We start from the raw sequence: 19,371 nt of genomic DNA on the forward strand, positions 1-19,371 counted from the left end.
GTGCTCCAGTCAGGACTGACCCTGTGTACTGAACTTACTTCTGGTCACGCTTGTACAAGGGTAGAGTCCACCGTTGATAGCGGGGTCGAAAGGAACCACTAGACCGAGGTCCAGTGCAAGAGATCTCGTCCACCAGGGAAGTGAAGGGAAATGTCACATTTGTTCAACCGTGAGAGGCGGCGCAAGAACATATAAGAACAGGAAAATTCTGACAGGAAAAGTCCAGCTGGTTCATCAAGCCTGCTCCACATTCATGTTATCAGGAGCATCGCGACTAAACACTTTCTACCTCTCCGCAGCTTTGTCATTTCCTGGGACAGCTAAATACCAGAAAAAATATAGGGCCACTAAGGGGAAAACGCTGCAAAATTCCTCCCATACCCCCTCAAGCAATGGAAAACAGTCCAATAGATGACATGGACCAAGCGTACATCAACTCTTCATCTACTTACCTTCTAAATGATGCAATCTCTGTCCAGGTCAAGAACCAGTCCAGCTCCCTATTGAAGGCGTGCAGAGAATCAACACACACCGCACAAGCTGGCAACACATTCCACAGGCTCACTACCCTCCGGGAAAAGTAGAGCTCCCTAACATGTAGCCTATTCCTACTTAAGCATAATTTCAATCCAAGTCCCCTGATCCACCCCCATCTGTCAAACTGAAATAATCTCTCAACAGACACACTCTTCATTGTTTTATATACCTCATTAAGGTGGCCTCTAAGAGCGTGGAACCTGTGGAACTAGGCAAGGCACTGCGGGGGGGGGGGGGGGGGGGCGGCGGGGGGGAGTAAACAAGGTTGATCGGAAGTAGGATAAAGGGTAAAGAGGAGTAAAGGGCCAGATTTAGACCAGGAGGCAATTCATACTTGGTTGACTGAAACTTCAAGTTCTATTTTGGTCGGGGGTAGGGGGAGACTGTTCAATCATTGAAGGAACAGTTACAGACGGTGATGGAATTGTGGATCCAAGTGAATTTATGCGCTCGATGGACCGAATGTCCTGCCTCATCTTTACTTACCTGAGTGAACTCGGGCATCACCAGAGCTCGGAGCACACAAGGAAGAGTTGGAACATTAAACAGAGGATCACTAGTTATTGCACTGAACATAGCATTAAGTGGCAAACAAGGGACTTGATTAAAACTAGTAAATGAATAAACCAGCACATCTAAGGATTATCCATAATTTTGATTGTAGTTTGATCATAACTAGTTACTGTTTTAGACAGAGGACTGAGCTACATTAAGGGATTAGTAAGATATTTGTTATAGTTAGTGAGACTGGGAAATTAAGGGTTAATCCTGGAATTTATTTTAGCTATTTCATCAGACACCGAGAAATTAACAAAGCCTTCAAATGTACCTAATTACCGAATTCTACATGACAGTAAGGGGTTAATAAATGTTTGGTTACAACAAGTATTAAACAGAACATTGAGAGCTCAGCCACAGCTTTCGTTTTACCAAATTCAATTAAACAGAAAACCAACGCTGTTGACCCCAGTCAGCTGCTGGATTGGAGCGCGGGGGTTAATGATCCTGTTGGACAGATGCCCTGAGCGATTAAACAGATGATGTGATCAGGCTCGCACACATGCTCTGTCAGTCACACATGGACTTAAAGCTCCTCCTGCTTCACCAAACGTGTCAGTATTTTGGTCTGGTCAGCTCTGAGCTTGCCCTTCTCAGGTCAGGCTGATTGAATATGTGGTGCCCCCAGCAATGTCCGGAAGCCTGAAGGTGCGATCCTCTACGAATCCCTTGGAAAGTCTGAGCCTCTCCATTAATGAGAAGATCCTCAGGGAATGTCACTTGCTCTACACGGACTCGAAGCACGGTAAGCGTTTTAGGGATGGTAAAGAGCTGTATTTTCTACACATGTTTACAGCACACAGCCCAGTCCCTCCCCGCGTATGTGAAAGGCAGCAACTGACAAGTTTATTTCGGTGCTTCTGAGTCATTTGACTCTCGGGTTTCACTCAGCCTGAGTTGGCACCGATTTCACTTTGTGATGTTACTTTCAACGTGACTTTGTCAGATCTATCTCTCAGAGATCTGTTTGGGTGAAACATTTTTCTTTCAAACATATTTAAAATATCTATAATGCTTTAGTTTTATATATATTTATATCTATAGATGTGTGTGTATATATATATACATCAAGTTTTAAATATATCCATAATATATATTGGAAACGCAAGCTCAGTGGTTTACTCCAGCTTTAAGGATTATTTTTGCTTACAATGCGCTGGCTCCTATGGTACAGGTACTGCAGGGCAGTAGAAAGAGGAAGGATCGGAGTGAAATTTATATTGCGAGGGAATGGGAGTGAGATTTACAAGGTGAGGGAATTGGAGTGAGATTTGCAGAGTGAGGAAATGGGGGTGTGATTGACAGAGTGAGAGAATGGGAGTGAGATTTGCAGAGTGAGATTTTCAGAGTGAGAGGATGGGAGGGAGATTTACATTGTGAAGGAATGGGAGTGAGATTTGCAGAGTGAGATTTTCAGAGTGAGAGAAAGGGAATGCGATTTACAGTGTGACTGAATGGGAGCGAGATTTGCAGAGTGAGATTTACAGAGTGAGAGAAAGGGAATGCGATTTACAGTGTGACTGAATGGGAGCGAGATTTACAGAGTGAGATTTACAGAGTGATGGAATGGGATTGAGATTTACAGAGTGAGAGAATGGGAGTGCGATTTACAGTGTGAGTGAATGGGAGTGAGATTTGCAGAGTGAGAGAATGGGAGTGAGATTGACAGAGTGAGGGAATGGGAGTGCGATTTAGACTAAGCAGGAATAGAAGTGAGATTTGCAGACCGTGAGAATGGGAGTGAGGTTTGCGGAGCAAGAGAATGGGTATGGGATTTGCATAGTGAGATTTGAAAAATGAGGGAGTGGGAGTGAGATTTGCAGAGTGAGAAAATAGGAGTGAGATTTACAGAGTGAGAGAATGGGAATGAGATTTACAGTGTGCAGGAATGGGAATGAAATTTGCAGAGTGAGATAATAAGAGTGAGATTTACATAATGCGGGAATAGGAGCGAGATTTAAACAGAGTGCAGGAATGGGAGAGCGATTTACAGAGTGCGGGAATGGGAGTGAGATTTACAGAGTGAGGAAATGGGAGTGAGAATATAGAGAGAGAGAATGGGAGTGAGATTTAAATTGTGCCGGAATGGGAGTGTGATTTACAGTGCGCAGGATTGGGAGTGACATTTGCAGAATGAGATAATTGGAGTGAAATTAGCATTGTGCGGGAATGGGAGTGAGATTTACAGATTGAGATAATGGGAGTGACGTTTACAGAGGGCGGGAATGGGAGCGTAATTTACAGAATGTGGGGATGGGAGTGAGATTCACAGAGTGAGATAATGGGAGGGAGATTTACAGTGTGTGGGAATGGGAGTGTGATTTGCAGACTGATATAATGGGTGTCAGATTGATAGATTGCGGGAATGGGAGTGAGATTTACAGAGTTCAGGAATTGGAGCGAGATTTACAGATTGCAAGAATGCCAGTGAGATGTGCAGATTCAGATAATGGGAGCGAGATTGAAAGCTTGCAGGAATGGGAATAACATTAGAAAATTGAGATAATGAGAGCGACATTTACAGAATGTGGGAATGGGAGTGAGGTTTGCAGTGTGCAGGAATGGGAGTGAGATTTACAGTGTGCAGGAATGGGTGTGAGATTTACAGAGTGCGGGAATGGGCGTGAGATTTACAGAGTGAGATAATGGAAGTGAGGTTTACAGAGTGAGGGAATGGGAGTGAGATTTACAGAGTGTAGGAATGGGAGTGAGATTTGCATTGTGGAGGAATTCGACTGAGATTTAAAGAGTGAGAGGATGGGAGTAAGATTTTCCGAATAATATATGTAGAGTGTGGGAATGGGAGAGCGATTTAAAGCGTGGGGAATGGGAATGCGATTTACAGTGTGAGATATTGGGAGTGAGATTTACAGAGTGCGGGAATGGGTGTGAGATTGATAGAGAGCGGCAATAGGAGTGAGGTTTGCAGAGTGCGGGAATGGGAGTGAGTTTACAGAGTGCGGGAATGGGAGTGAGATTTATAGAGAGCGGGAATGGGAGTGAGATTTATAGAGAGCGGGAATGGGAGTGAGATTTACAGGCTGCGAGAATGGGAGTGAGATTTACAGAGTGAGGAGATGGGAGTGAGATTTACAGAGTGAGGGAATGGGAATGTGATTTACAGAATGATGGAATGGGTGTGAGATTGACAGAGTGAGGGAAAGGGAGTGAGATTTGGAATGTGCAGGAATAGGAGTGAGATTTACAGACCGTCAGAATGGGAGTGAGGTTTGCATAGTGAGATTTGCACAGTGAGGGAATGGGAGTGGGATTTTCACAGTGAGAGAATAGGAGTGAGATTTACAGAGTCAGGGAATGGGAGTGAGATTTGCAGAGTGAGGGAATGGGAGCGAGTTTTACAGAGTGCAGGAATGGGAGTGAGATTTACAGAGTGCTGAAATGTGAGTGAGATTTACAGTGTGTGGGAATGGGAGTGTGATTTGCAGACTGATATAATGGGTGTGAGATTGATAGAAAGCGGGAATGGGAGTGAGATTTACAGAGTTCAGGAATTGGAGTGAGATTTACAGATTGCAACAATGTCAGTGAGATGTGCAGATTCAGATAATGGGAGCGAGATTGAAAGCTTGCAGGAATGGGAATAACATTTAAAAATTGAGATAATGAGAGCGACATTTACAGAATGTGGGAATGGGAGTGAGGTTTGCAGTGTGCAGGAATGGGAGTGAGATTTACAGTGTGCAGGAATGGGAGTGAGATTTACAGAGTGCGGGAATGGGCGTGAGATTTACAGAGTTACATAATGGAAGTGAGATTTACAGAGTCAGGGAATGGGAGTGAGATTTACAGAATGTAGGAATGGGAGTGAGATTTGCATTGTGGAGGAATTAGACTGAGATTTAAAGAGTGAGAGAATGGGAGTGAGATTTGCCGAATGAGATATGTAGAGTGTGGGAATGGGAGAGCGATTTAATGTGTGGGAATGGGAATGCGATTTACAATGTGAGATATTGGGAGTGAGGTGTACAGAATGCAGGAAAGGGAATGAAATTTACAGAGTGAGATAATGGGAGTGAGATTTATAGAGTGCGGGAATAGGAGTGAGATTTACAGATTGCAGGAATGGGTGTGAAGTTGATAGAGAGCGGCAATAGGAGTGAGATTTACAGAGTGCGGGAATGGGAGTGAGTTTACAGAGTGCGGGAATGGGAGTGAGATTTATAGAGAGCAGGAATGGGAGTGAGATTTACAGAGTGAGGGGATGGGATTGAGATTTACAGAGTGAGGGAATGGGAATGTGATTTACAGAATGATGGAATGGGTGTGAGATTGACAGAGTGAGGGAAAGGGAGTGAGATTTGGAATGTGCAGGAATTGGAGTGAGATTGACAGACCGTCAGAATGGGAGTGAGGTTTGCATAGTGAGATTTGCAAAGTTAGGGAATGGGAGTGGGATTTTCACAGTGAGAGAATAGGAGTGAGATTTACAGAGTGAGAGAAGGGGAGTGAGATTTACAGTGTGCAGGAATGGTATTGAGATTTACAGAGTGAGGGAATGTGAGTGAGATTTACAGAGTCAAGGAATGGGAGTGAGATTTGCAGAGTGAGGGAATGGGAGCGAGTTTTACAGAGTGCAGTAATGGGAGTGAGATTTACAGACTGCGGGAATGGGAGTGAGATTTACAGAGTGAGGGAATGGGATTGAGATTTCCAGAACGAGGGTGTGTGAGTGAGTTTTGGAGAGTAAGAGAATAGTTGTGAGATTTGCATAGTGTGATTTGCAGAGTGAGGGAATGTGAGTGAGATTTACAGAGTGAGCGAATGTGAGTGAAATTTACAGAGTGAGAGAATGTGAGTGTGATTTACAGAGTGCGGGAATGGCAGCGAGGTTTACAGAGTGCAGGAATGGTACTGAGATTTACAGAGTGAGCGAATGTGAGTGTGATTTACAGAGTGTGAAATGGGAGTGTAATTTACAGAGTGAGGGGATAGGAGTGAGATTTGCAGAGTGAGATTAGGTGAATGAGATTTACAGTGTGCGGGAATTGGAATGTGATTTGAGACTGAGAGAATTGGGAGTGAGATATACAGAGTGGGAGAATGGAAATGAGATTTGCAGAGTGAGAGAATGGGTGTGAGAATTGCGGAGTGAGATTTGAAGATTGATGGAATGGGAGTGACATTGACAGAGTGAGGGAATGGGAGTGAGATTCACAGTGTGCAGGAATAGGAGTGAGATTCAGAGAGTCGGAGAATGGAAATGAGATTTGCAGAGTGAGGGAATGGGGGTGAGATTTACAGAGTGCGGGAATGTGAGTGAGATTTACAGACTGCGGGAATGGGAGTGAGATTCGCAGTGAGGGAATGGGTTTGAGATTTCCAGAACGAGGCAGGGTGAGTGAGTTTGGAGAGAAAGAAAATGGGTGTGAGATTTGCATCGTGTGATTTGCAGAGTGAAGGAATGGGAGTGAGAATTGCAGAGTGAGAGACTACCAGTTAGATTTAAAAAGTGTGGGAATGGGCCTGAGACTTACTGTGTGCAGGAATGGGAATGACATTTAAAGAGTGAAACGATGTGAGTGAGATTTATAGTGTGTGTTAACGGGAGTGAGACTTGCAGAGTGAGAGAATGGGAAGGGAAATGGACAGAGTGAGGGAATGTGAGTGAGATTTACAGTCTGCAGGAATAGGATTGAGATTTACAGACTGTGAGAATGGGGTTGAGGTTTACAATGTAAGAGAATGGTTGTGAGATTTCCATGGTGAGATTTTCATATTGCGGGAATGGGAGTGAGATTTGCAGAGTGAGAGAATTGGAGTGAGATTTCCAGAGTGAGAGAATGGGAGAGTGATTTACAGTGCACAGAAATGGGAATGACATTTTCAGAGTGAGATAATGGGAGTGAGATTTACAGAGTGCGGGAATGGAAGTGAGATTTACAGACTGCAGGAATGAGAGTGAGATTTCCAGAGGGAGGGGATGGGAGTGAGATTAACACACTGTGAGAAAGGGATTGAGGCTTGCAGATTAAGAGAATGGTTGTTAGATTTCCATAGTGAGATTTGCAGAGTGAGGGAAAGGGAGTGAGATTTGCAGAGTGAGAGAATAGGAATGAGAATTACAAATTCAAGGAATGGGAGTGAGCTTTGCAGAGTGAGGGAATGGGAGCGAGTTTTACAGAGTGCAGGAATGAGAGTGTGATTGACAGACTGCGGGAATGGTAGTGAGATTTAGAGTGTGCGGGAATCGGAATGAGATTGACGGACTGTGAGAATGGGAGTGAGTTTTGCAGAGTAATAGAATGGGTGATAGATTTGCATGGTGAGATTTGCAGAGTGAGGGAATGGGAGTAAGAATTGGAAAGTGAGAGAATAGGAGTGAGATTTACAGAGTGAGGGAATGGGAGTGAGATTTACAGTGTGCAGGAATGGGAATGACATTTACAGAGTGAGATAATGGGAGTGAGATTTACAGAGTGCAGGAATGGGAGTGAGATTTACAGAGCGTGGGAAAGTGAGTGAGATTTACCGACTGCGGCAATGGGAGTGTGATTTACAGAGTGAGGGAATGGGAGTGAGATTTCCAGAATGAGGGAATGTTAGTGAGGTTTGCAGAGGAAGAGCATGGGTGTGAGATTTGCACAGTGAGATTTACAGAGTTCAGGAATGGGAGTGAGATTTACAGATTGCTTTTCGCCGACTGTGAGTTGCAGAGTGAGGAAATGGGAGTGAGATTTACAGAGTGTGTGAATGGAAGTTAGATTTACAGTGTGCAGGAATGTGAGTGATATTTACAATGTGCAGGAATGTGAGTGAGATTGACAGTGTGGACGAATAGAAGTTGGATTTAAAGAGTGAGAACACGGGTGTGAGATTTGCAGAGTGAGATTTGCAGACTGAGGGAATTGGCGTGAGAATTGCAGCGTGAGATAATGGGAGTGAGATTTACAGAGTGAGAGAATGGGAGTGAGATTTACATTGTGCTGGAATAGGAGTGAGAATTGCAGAGTGAGATAATGGGAGTGAGATTTACAGTGTGCCGGAATGGGATTGAGATTTACAGGGTGAGGGAAGGGGAGTGAGATTTACAGAGCGAGAGAATAGGAGTGAGATTTGAATTGTGCCGGATTTAAAGTGCGCAGGAATGAGAGTGACATTTGCAGAGTAAGATAATTGGAGTGGAATTAGCATTGTGCAGGAATGGGAGTGAGATTTACAGTGTGTGATAATGGGAGTGAGGTTTGCAGAGTGCGGGAATGGGAGTGAGAATTGCAGATTGCGGAAATGGGAGCGTATTTTACAGAATGTGGGGATGGGAGTGAGATTTACAGAGTGAGATAATAATGAGGGAGATTTACAGTGTGTGGGAATGGGAGTGTGATTACCAGACTGAGAGAATGGGTTTGAGATTGTTAGATTGCGGGAATGGGAGTGAGATTTATAAAGTTCAGGAATGGGAGTGAGATTTACAGATTGCAAAAATGTCAGTGAGATGTGCAGCTTCAGATAATGGGAGTGAGATTGAAAGCTTGTAGGAATGGGAATGACATTTAAAGAATGAGATAATGGGAGCGACATTTACAGAGTGAGATAACGGGAGTGATATTTACAGAGTGAGGGGATGGGAGTGAGATTTATATAACGACGGAATGGTTGTGAGATTAACAGACTGCGGGAATGGGAGTGAGATTTACAGTGTGGGAGAAAGGAGTGAGATTCACGGACTGTGAGAATGGGAGTGAGGTTTGCAGAGTAAGTGAATGGGTGTGAGATTAGCATAGTGAGAATTTCAGAGTGAGGGAATTGGAGTAAGATTTACAGTGTGCAGGAATGGGAATGACATTTACAGAGTGAGATAATGAGAGCCAGATTTACAGAGTGCAGGAATGGGATTGAGACATATAGAATGCGGACACGTAAGTGATATTTACAGAGACAGGGAATGGGAGTGAGGTTTGCAGAGTGAGGGAATGGGAGCGAGATTTACAGAGTGCAGGAATGGGAGTGAGCTTTAGAGAGTGTGGTAATGTGAGTGAGATTTACAGACTGCGGCAATGGGAGTGAGATTTACAGAGTTGAGAAATGGAAGTGTGATTTATAGAGTGCGCGAATGGGAGTAAGTTTTACAGATTGCAAGAATTTCAGTGAGATGTGCAGATTCAGATAATGGGAGTGAGATTGAAAGTGTGCAGGAATGGGAATGACATTTCAAGAATGAGATAATGGGAGTGAGATTTGCAGTGTGCAGGAATGTCAGTGAGATTTAGAGATTGCGGGAATGGGCGTGAGATTTACAGAGTGAGATAATGGGAGTGAGATTTACATAATGAGGGAATGGGAGTGAGATTTACATTGTGCCGGAATGGGAGTGCGATTTGCAATGTGACATAATGGGAGTGAGATTTGCAGATTCAGTTAATGGGAGTTAGATTTACAGCGTGATGGAATGGGAGTGAGATTTATAGAGTGCGGGAATGGGAGTGAGATTTACAGAGTTCAGGAATGGGAGTGATATTTACAGATTGCTTTTTGCCGACTGTGAGTTGCAGAGTGAGGAAATGGGAGTGAGATTTACAGAGTGTGTGAATGGAAGTTAGATTTACAGTGTGCAGGAATGTGAGTGATATTTGCAATGTGCAGGAATGTGAGTGAGATTGACAGTGTGGACGAATAGAAGTTGGATTTAAAGAGTGAGAACACGGGTGTGAGAATTGCAGAGTGAGATTTGCAGACTGAGGGAATTGGCGTGAGAATTGCAGAGTGAGATAATGGGAGTGAGATTTACAGAGTGAGAGAATGGGAGTGAGATTTACATTGTGCTGGAATAGGAGTGAGAATTGCAGAGTGAGATAATGGGAGTGAGATTTACAGTGTGCCGGAGTGGGATTGAGGTTTACAGGGTGAGGGAAGGGGAGTGAGATTTACAGAGCGAGAGAATAGGAGTGAGATTTAAATTGTGCCTGATTTACAGTGCGCAGGAATCAGAGTGACATTTGCAGAGTGAGATAATTGGAGTGGAATTAGCATTGTGCAGGAATGGGAGTGAGATTTACAGTGTGTGATAATAGGAGTGAGATTTGCAGAGTGCGGGAATGGGAGTGAGAATTGCAGATTGCGGAAATGGGAGCGTATTTTACAGAATGTGGGGATGGGAGTGAGATTTGCAGAGTGAGATAATAATGAGGGAGATTTACAGTGTGTGGGAATGGGAGTGTGATTTCCAGACTGAGAGAATGGGTTTGAGATTGTTAGATTGCGGGAATGGGAGTGAGATTTATAAAGTTCAGGAATGGGAGTGAGATTTACAGATTGCAAGAATGTCAGTGAGATGTGCAGCTTCAGATAATGGGAGTGAGATTGAAAGCTTGTAGGAATGGGAATGACATTTAAAGAATGAGATAATGGGAGCGACATTTACAGAATGAGATAACGGGAGTGATATTTACAGAGTGAGGGGATGGGAGTGAGATTTATATAACGACGGAATGGTTGTGAGATTAACAGACTGCGGGAATGGGAGTGAGATTTACAGTGTGGGAGAAAGGAATGAGATTCACGGACTGTGAGAATGGGTGTGAGGTTTGCAGAGCAAGTGAATGGGTGTGAGATTAGCATAGTGAGAATTTCAGAGTGAGGGAATTGGAGTAAGATTTACAGTGTGCAGGAATGGGAATGACATTTACAGAGTGAGATAATGAGAGCGAGATTTACAGAGTGCAGGAATGGGATTGAGACATATAGAATGCGGACACGTAAGTGATATTTACAAAGACAGGGAATGGGAGTGAGGTTTGCATAGTGAGGGAATGGGAGCGAGATTTACAGAGTGCAGGAATGGGAGTGAGCTTTAGAGAGTGTGGGAATGTGAGTGAGATTTACAGACTGCGGCAATGGAAGTGAGATTTACAGAGTTGAGCAATGGAAGCGTGATTTATAGAGTGCGCGAATGGGAGTAAGTTTTACAGATTGCAAGAATGTCAGTGAGATGTGCAGATTCAGATAATGGGAGTGAGATTGAAAGTGTGCAGGAATGGGAATGACATTTCAAGAATGAGATAATGGGAGTGAGATTTGCAGTGTGCAGGAATGTCAGTGAGATTTACAGATTGCGGGAATGGGCGTGAGATTTACAGAGTGAGATAATGGGAGTGAGATTTACATAATGAGGGAATGGGAGTGAGATTTACAGAGTTCAGGATTGGGAGTGAGATATGCATTGTGGAGGAATTGGACTGAGATTTAAAGATGAGAGAATGGGAGTGAGATTTACATTGTGCCGGAATGGGAGTGCGATTTACACTGCGCATGAATGGGAGCGATATTTGCAGAGTGAGAATAATTGGAGTGAAATTTGCATTGTGCAGGAATGGGAGTGAGATTTACAGAGTGAGATAATGAGAGTGAGATTTTCAGTGTGCAGGAATGGGAGTGAGATTTTCAGGGTGAGAGAATGGGAGTTAGAGTTCTAGAGTGCGGGAATGGGAGTGAGATTTACAGAGTTCACGAATGGGAATGAGATTTACACATTGCAAGAATGTCAGTGAGATGTGCAGTTTGAGATAATGGTAGTGAGAATGCAAGTGTGCAGGAATGGGATTGACATTTACAGAATGAGATAATGGGAGTGACATTTGCAGAGTGTGGGAATGGGAGTGAGATTTGTAGTGTGCAGAAGTGGGAGTGAGGTTAACAGAGTGCAGCAATGGGCGTGAGATTTACAGAATGAGATGATGGGAGTGTGATTTATAGAGTGAGGGAATGGGAGTGAGATTTCCGGAGTGAGATAATGGGAATGAGAATGACAGAGTAGGAAAGGGGGAATGAGATTTGCAGAGCGAGAGAATGGGATTGGGATTTATAGATTGTTGGAGTATCGGTGAGATTTGCAGATTCAGATAATTTGATTGAGATTTACAGAGTGCAGGGATGGGAGTGAGATTGAAAGTGTGCAGGAATCGGAATGACATTTACAGAATTTAATAATGGGAGTGAGATTTACAGAGACGGGAATGGGATTTTGATTTCCAGACTGAGAGAATGGGAATGAGATTTATTGAGTGCGGGAATGGGAGTGACATTAATAGGGTGACGGAATGGGAGTGATATTTACAAATTGCAGGAATGTGAGTGAGATTTGCAGATTCAGATAATGGGAGTGAGAATTACAGAGTGCAGGGATGGACGTGAGATTGAAATTATGCAGGAATGGGAATGACATTTGCAGAATGAGATAATGTGTGTGAGAATTACTGAGCGTGGGAATAGGAGTGAGATTTGCAGTGTGCAGGAATGGGAGTGAGGTTCAAACAATGAGGGAATGGGAGTGATTTAAAGAGTGAGATAATGGGATTGAGATTTACAGTTTGCGGGAATGGGAGTGTGACTTGCATAATGAGATAATGGGAGTGAGATTTACAGAGCGCTGGTATGGGAGTGAGATTGAAAGTGGACAGGAAAGGAATGACATTTACAGAATGAGTTAATGGGAGTGAGATTTACAGTGTGTGAATGGGAGTGAGATTTGCAGTGTGCAGGAATGTGAGTGAGATTTACAGATTGCGGGAATGGGCTTGAGATTTACGGAGTGAGATAATGGGAGTGAGATTTACATAATGAGGGAATGGGAGTGAGATTTACAGAGTTCAGGATTGGGAGTGAGGTATGCATTGTGGAGGAATTGGACTGAGATTTAAAGATGAGAGAATGGGAGTGAGATTTACATTGTGCCGGAATGGGAGTGTGATTTACAGTGTGCATGAATGGAAGTGATATTTGCAGAGTGAGAATAATTGGAGTGAAAGTTGCATTGTGCAGGAATGGGTATGAGATTTACAGAGTGAGATAATGAGAATGAGATTTTCAGTGTGCAAGAATGGGAGTGAGATTTACAGAGTGAGGTAATGGGAATGAGATTTACAGATTGCAAGAATGTCAGTGAGATGTGCAGTTTGAGATAATGGTAGTGAGATTGAAAGTTTGCAGGAATGGGAATGACATTTACAGAATGAGATAATGTGAGTGACATTTACTAAGTGTGCGAATGGGAGTGAGATTTGTAGTCTGCAGGAGTGGGAGTGAGGTTTACAGAGTGCAGGAATGGGCGTGAGATTTACAGACTGAGATGATGGGTGTGTGATTTACAGAGTGAGGGAATGGGAGTGAGGTTTACAGAGTGCGGGAATTGGAGTGAAATTTACAGAGTGCGGGAATTGGAGTGAGATTTCCGGATTGAGATAATGGGAAAGAGATTTACAGAGTGCGGGAACCGGAGTGAGATTTACAGAATGAGGGAATGGGAGTGAGATTTACAGTGTGCAGGAATAGTAGTGAGATTGAGAGAGTAGGAAAGGGGGAATGAGATTTACAGAGTGACAGAATGGGAGTGAGATTTACAGTGTGCAGGAATGGGAGCGTGATTTCAATTGTGCACGAATGGGAGTGAGATTTACGGAGTGAGATAATGGGAGTTAGAGTAACAGTGTGCGGGAATGTGAGTGAGATTTACATAGATGGGAATGGGATTTTGATTTCCAGAATGAGAGAATGTGAGGGAGATTTATAGATTGCTGGAGTATGAGTGAGATTTGCAGATTCGGATATTTTGAGTGGGATTTACAGAGTGCAGGGATGGGAGTGAGATTGAAAGTGTGCAGGAATGGGAATGACATTTACAGAATGAGATAATGGGAGTGTGATTTGCAGTGTGCAGGAATGTGAGTGAGAGTTACAGAGATGGGAATGGGATTTTGATTTCCAGACTGAGAGAATGGGAGTGAGATTTATAGAGTGCGGGAATGGGAGTGACATTAATAGGGTGGCGGAATGGGAGTGATATTTACAAATTGCAGGAATGTGAGTGAGATTTGCAGATTCAGATAATGGGAGTGAGAATTACAGATTGCAGGGATGGGAGTGAGGTTGAAAGTATGCAGGAATGGGAATGACATTTGCAGAATGAGATAATGTGTGTGAGATTTACTGAGCGTGGGAATAGGAGTGAGATTTGCAGTGTGCAGGAATGGGAGTGAGATTTATAGTGCGTGAATGGGAGTGAGATTTACAGAGTGAGGGAATGGGAGTGAGATTTACAGAGTGCAGGAATGGGAGTGAGATTTAGAGATTGAGAGAATGGGAATGAGATTTACAGTTTGCGAGAATGGGAATGTGACTTGCAGACTGAGAGATTGGTTGTCAGATTTATAGATTGCAGGAATGTGAGTTAGATTTGCAGATTCAGATAATGGGAGTGAGATTTACATAGCGCTGGTATGGGAGTGAGATTGAAAGTGTGCAGGAAAGGAATGACATTTACAGAATGAGTGAATGGGAGTGTGATTTACAGTGTGTGAATGGGAGTGAGATTTGCATTGCGCAGGAATGGGATTGAGATTTAAAGAGTGAGATAATGGGAGTAAGATGTACAGAGTGGTAATAGTAGGGGACTTTAACTTTCCCAACATTGACTGGGAAAGCCGTAGCATTAGGGGCTTGGATGGAGAGAAATTTGTTGAGTGTATTCAGGAGGAATTTCTCATTTAGTATGTGGATGGCGGACGAGAGAGGGGGCAAAACTTGACCTACACTTGGGAAATAAGGAAGGGCAGGTGACAGAAGTGTTAGCGAGGGATCACTTTGGGACCAGTGATCATAATTCCATTAGTTTTAAGATAGCTATGGAGAATGATAGGTCTGGCCCAGAAGTTAAAATTCTAAATTGGGGAAGGCCAATTTTGATGGTATTAGACAGGAACTTTCAGAAGTTGATTGGGAGAGTCTGTTGGCAGGCAAAGGGACGTCTGGTAAGTGGGAGGCTTTCAAAAGTGTGTTAACCAGGGTTCAGGGTAAGCACATTCCTTATAAAGTGACGGACAAGGCTGGTAGAAGTAGGGAACCTTGGATGACTCGGGGGATTGAGGCCCGAGTCAAAAAGAAGAAGGAGGCATATGACATGCATAGGCAGCTGGGATCAAGTGGATCCCTTGAAGAGTATAGAGATTGCCGGAGTAGAGTTAAGAGAGAAATCAGGAGGGCAAAAAAGGGACATGAGATTGCTTTGGCAGATAAGGCAAAGGAGAATCCAAAGAGCTTCTCCAAATACATAAAGGGAGAGAGTAAGGCCTCTTAAGGATCAACAAGGTCATCTATGTGCGGAACCACAAGAGATGGGTGAGATCCTAAATGAATATTTCACATCGGTATTTACGGTTGAGAAAGGCATGGATGTTAGGGAATTGGGGAAATAAATAGTGATGTCTTGAGGAGTGTACATATTACAGAGAGGGAGGTGCTGGAAGTCTTAACGCGCATCAAGGTAGATAAATCTCCGGGACCTGATGAAATGTATCCCAGGACGTTATGGGAGGTTAGGGAGGAAATTGCGGGTCCCCTAGCAGAGATATTTGAATCATCGACAGCTACAGGTGAGGTGCCTGAAGATTGGAGGGTAGCAAATGTTGTGCCTTTGTTTAAGACGGGCGGCAGGGAAAAGCCTGGGAACTACAGACCGGTGAGCCTGACATCTGTAGTGGGAAAGTTGTTAGAGGGTATTCTGAGAGACAGGTTCTACAGGCATTTGGAGAGGCAGGGACTGATTAGGAACAGTCAGCATGGTTTTGTGAGTGGAAAATCATGTCTCACGAATTTGATTGAGTTTTTTGAAGGGGTAACCAAGAAGATAGATGAGGGCTGTGCAGTAGACGTGGTCAACATGGACTTTAGCAAAGCCTTTGACAAGGTACCGCATGGTAGGTTGTTAGATAAGGTGAAATCTCACGGGATCCAAGGTGAGGTAACCAATTGGATACAAAATTGGATTGACGACAGAAGACAGAGCGTGGTTGTAGATGGTTGTTTTTCAAACTGGAGGCCTGTGACCAGCGGTGTGCCTCAGGGATCGGTGCTGGGTCCGCTGTTATTTGTTATTTATATTAATGATTTGGATGAGAATTTAGGAGGCATGGTTAGTAAGTTTGCAGATGACACCAAGATTGGTGGCATTGTGGACAGTGAAGAAGGTTATCTAGGATTGCAACGGGATCTTGATAAATTGGGCCAGTGGGCCGATGAATGGCAGATGGAGTTTAAATTAGATAAATGTGAGGTGATGCATTTTGGGAGATCGAATCGGGCCAGGACCTACTCCGTTAATGGTAGGGCGTTGGGGAGAGTTATAGAACAAAGAGATCTAGGAGTACAGATTCATAGCTCCTTGAAAGTGGAGTCACAGGTGGATAGGGTAGTGAAGAAGGCATTCAGCATGCTTGGTTTCATTGGTCAGAACATTGAATACAGGAGTTGGGATGTCTTGTTGAAGTTGTACAAGACATTAGTAAGGCCACACTTGGAATACTGTGTACAGTTCTGGTCACCCTATTATAGAAAGGATATTATTAAACTAGAAAGAGTGCAGAAAAGGTTTACTAGGATGCTACCGGGACTTGATGGTTTGACTTCTCGGGAGAGGTTGGATAGACTGAGACTTTTTTCCCTGGAGAGTAGGAGGTTTCGGGGTGATCTTATAGAAGTCTATAAAATAATGAGGGGCATCGATAAGTTAGATAGTCAAAATCTTTTCCCAAAGGTAGTGGAGTCTATAACGAGGGGACATAGATTTAAGTTGAGAGGGGAGAGATACAAAAGGGTCCAGAGGGGCATTTTTTTCACTCAAAGGGTGGTGAGTGTCTGGAACGAGCGGCCAGAGGCAGTAGTAGAGGCGGGTACAATTTTGTCTTTTAAAAAGCATTTGGACAGTTACATGGGTAAGATGGGTATAGAGGGATATGGGCCAAGTGCAGCCAATTGGGACTAGCTTAGTGTTATAAACTGGGCGACATGGACATGTTGGGCCGAAGGGCCTGTTTCCATGTTGTAAACTTCTATGATTCTATGATTCTAGAGTGCGGGAATGGGAGTGAGATTTACAGAGTGCAGAAATGGGAGTGAGATTAAAAGAGTGCGGGAATGTAAGTGAAATTTACAGAGTGCGGGAATGGGAGTGAGATTTAAAGAGTGCGTGAATGTGAGTGAAATTTGTAGAGTGCGGGAATGGGAGTGAGATTTACAGAGTGCGGGAATGGGAGTGAGATTTAAAGAGTGCAGAAATGTGAGTGAAATTTACAGAGTGCGGGAATGGGATTAAGATTTACAGAATGAGGGAATGGAAATGAGATTTACGGAGTGCGGGAATTGGAGTGAGATTTACAGAGTGCAGGATTGTGAATGAAATTTAGAGAGTCCCGGAATGGGAGTGAGATTTACAGAGTGCGGAAATGAGTGTGAGATTTACAGAGTCCGGGAATGGGAGTGAGATTTCCAGAGTGAGATAATGGGAGTGAGAATTACAGTGCCCGGGAATGGGAGGGTGATTTGCAGACTGGGAGATTGGGAGTGAGATTGATAGATTGCGGGAATGGGAGTGAGATTTCCGGAGTGAGGGAATGGGAGTGAGATTTACAGATTGCAGGAATGTGAGTGAGATTTGCAGATTCAGTCAATGGAAATGAGATTTACACAGTGCAGGGATGGGAGTGAACTTGAAAGTGTGCAGGAATGGGAATGACATTTACAGAATGAGATAATGGGAGTGAGATTTACAGAGTGTGGGAATAGGAGTGAGATTTGCAGTGTGCAGGAATGGGAGTGAGATTTACAGAGTGCGGGAATGAGAGTGAAATTTACAGGGTGAGATAATGGGAGTGAGATTTGCAGAGTGAGCGAATGGGAATGTGATTTACAGAGTCTGGGAATAGGAGTGCGATGGACAGAGTGAGCGAATGGGAGTGAGATTTACAGAGTGAGGGAATGGGAGTGAGATTTACAGAGTGAAGGGTTGGGAGTGACATTTACAGAGAGAGGGAATGAGAGTGAGATTTACACAGTGAGGGAATGGGAATGAGATTTACGTGGTGAATTAACGGGAGTGAGATTTACAGAGTGATTGGATGGGTATCGGACTGAGATGGACAGAATTTGAGAATGGAAATTACATTTATAAGTTTGTGGGCCTGAAGGGTAGCCTTTGTGCAAGAAGTGTGAGAGGGATAAACCATTTAACAATAGACCAGTCCACCTATCGTCTCCTTAGTTCAAAATTAACTTGAATGGAACGGTAAATCGGATGGAGAGCGAAGCGGGCTGTCAATTCACTATCGCTGCCGAAGATAAATCCATATAACCCCACTTCCGCCCCCCTTCTCTCTCTGGGAGTAATTATAATTTCGGGCAATGGTGTAGAACGAGTGAAATTGAATTAGACGCCCATTATGCAATACGCCCGAATTTCCTTTGTACTGAAGTCAATAGACAGGGAAATCGGTGGGTATACTTTGGGCGGTTAATGATACATCGTCCATTTTACACCATTGCCCAGAGTTAAAATTACCGCCTCTGTGTTTTTCTTACAAACAAATTGCATGTACATTAAACAAACATTAACTTCCTCTATTTAACATAGTTACTTTCTCCATCCGGCTATCGTTCTCTGGGTGGGGGGGGCTTTAACTTCTGTTAATAATGTAAAATTGAGAATATATAATTGGCCTTCCATTGATATCAGTCGAAAGGAAAATGAGGTCACGTATAAAATAGGCGGCTAATTCGATCTCGCCCGTTTTACACCATCGCCCACAGTTAAATTCGCCCCTCTGTGTGATTTCTACACACACCGAACCGACAACTTTGCTGTTTTGAATGAGATGACGAGAGACCATTTTGTTGTTGACAGGCCTGTTGGGCATTGCCAACCGGTTGGGTCTCGGCCTCTTGGCTCCAAGGAAGAAGGTCACGGTGATGCTAATGGGAAACCATTCGGCTGGCAAGAGCTCCTTTATCAACTGGTGAGTATGTCGTTTTGTTCTTTTCTCCCGGGACGTTGACAACGCTAGAAAGGCCACACTTATTCCCATCTCTGGTTGCCCAGCTGGCATTAACACTCACGGGGTGTGGGACTGGAATCATGTTTAGGCCAGAACAGGCATCGGTTAATCATAGACAAGCAGCACGGATTTGTTAAAGGAAAGTTATATTTAAAAATGTAGCCTTTTTTATCAAAAAAGAAGTGAACAATTCGATTGATAAAAGGTCATTCTGTAAAGGTAATATACATGAATTTTCCGAAGGCGTTTGATAAGTTGTGTGACAGGAAGCTCGTTAAAAAATAAAGGAAAACGATATTCGAGGAAATATCGCACGACAGTGAGACAGTTGGTTGCCGCAGGGGAAACAAGGAGTTAAGGCAAATGGGGATTGATTGGCTTGGAGAAGGATTGTAAATCTTGGACCTCCCTTGAATCGGGCTCCCTCTCCCCCGATTGCCAA

At 43.7% G+C, this 19,371-nt stretch overlaps 1 pseudogene; it reads left to right on the forward strand.

The window, feature by feature from the left end:
* Positions 1-1,664: 1,664 nt before the first annotated feature.
* Positions 1,665-19,371, forward strand: part of LOC137336063 (uncharacterized) — a 45,574-nt pseudogene continuing 27,867 nt past the window's right edge.

The sequence above is a fragment of the Heptranchias perlo genome, chromosome 20 (assembly GCF_035084215.1).
Source record: "Heptranchias perlo isolate sHepPer1 chromosome 20, sHepPer1.hap1, whole genome shotgun sequence".
NCBI classification, from domain to species: domain Eukaryota; kingdom Metazoa; phylum Chordata; class Chondrichthyes; order Hexanchiformes; family Hexanchidae; genus Heptranchias; species Heptranchias perlo.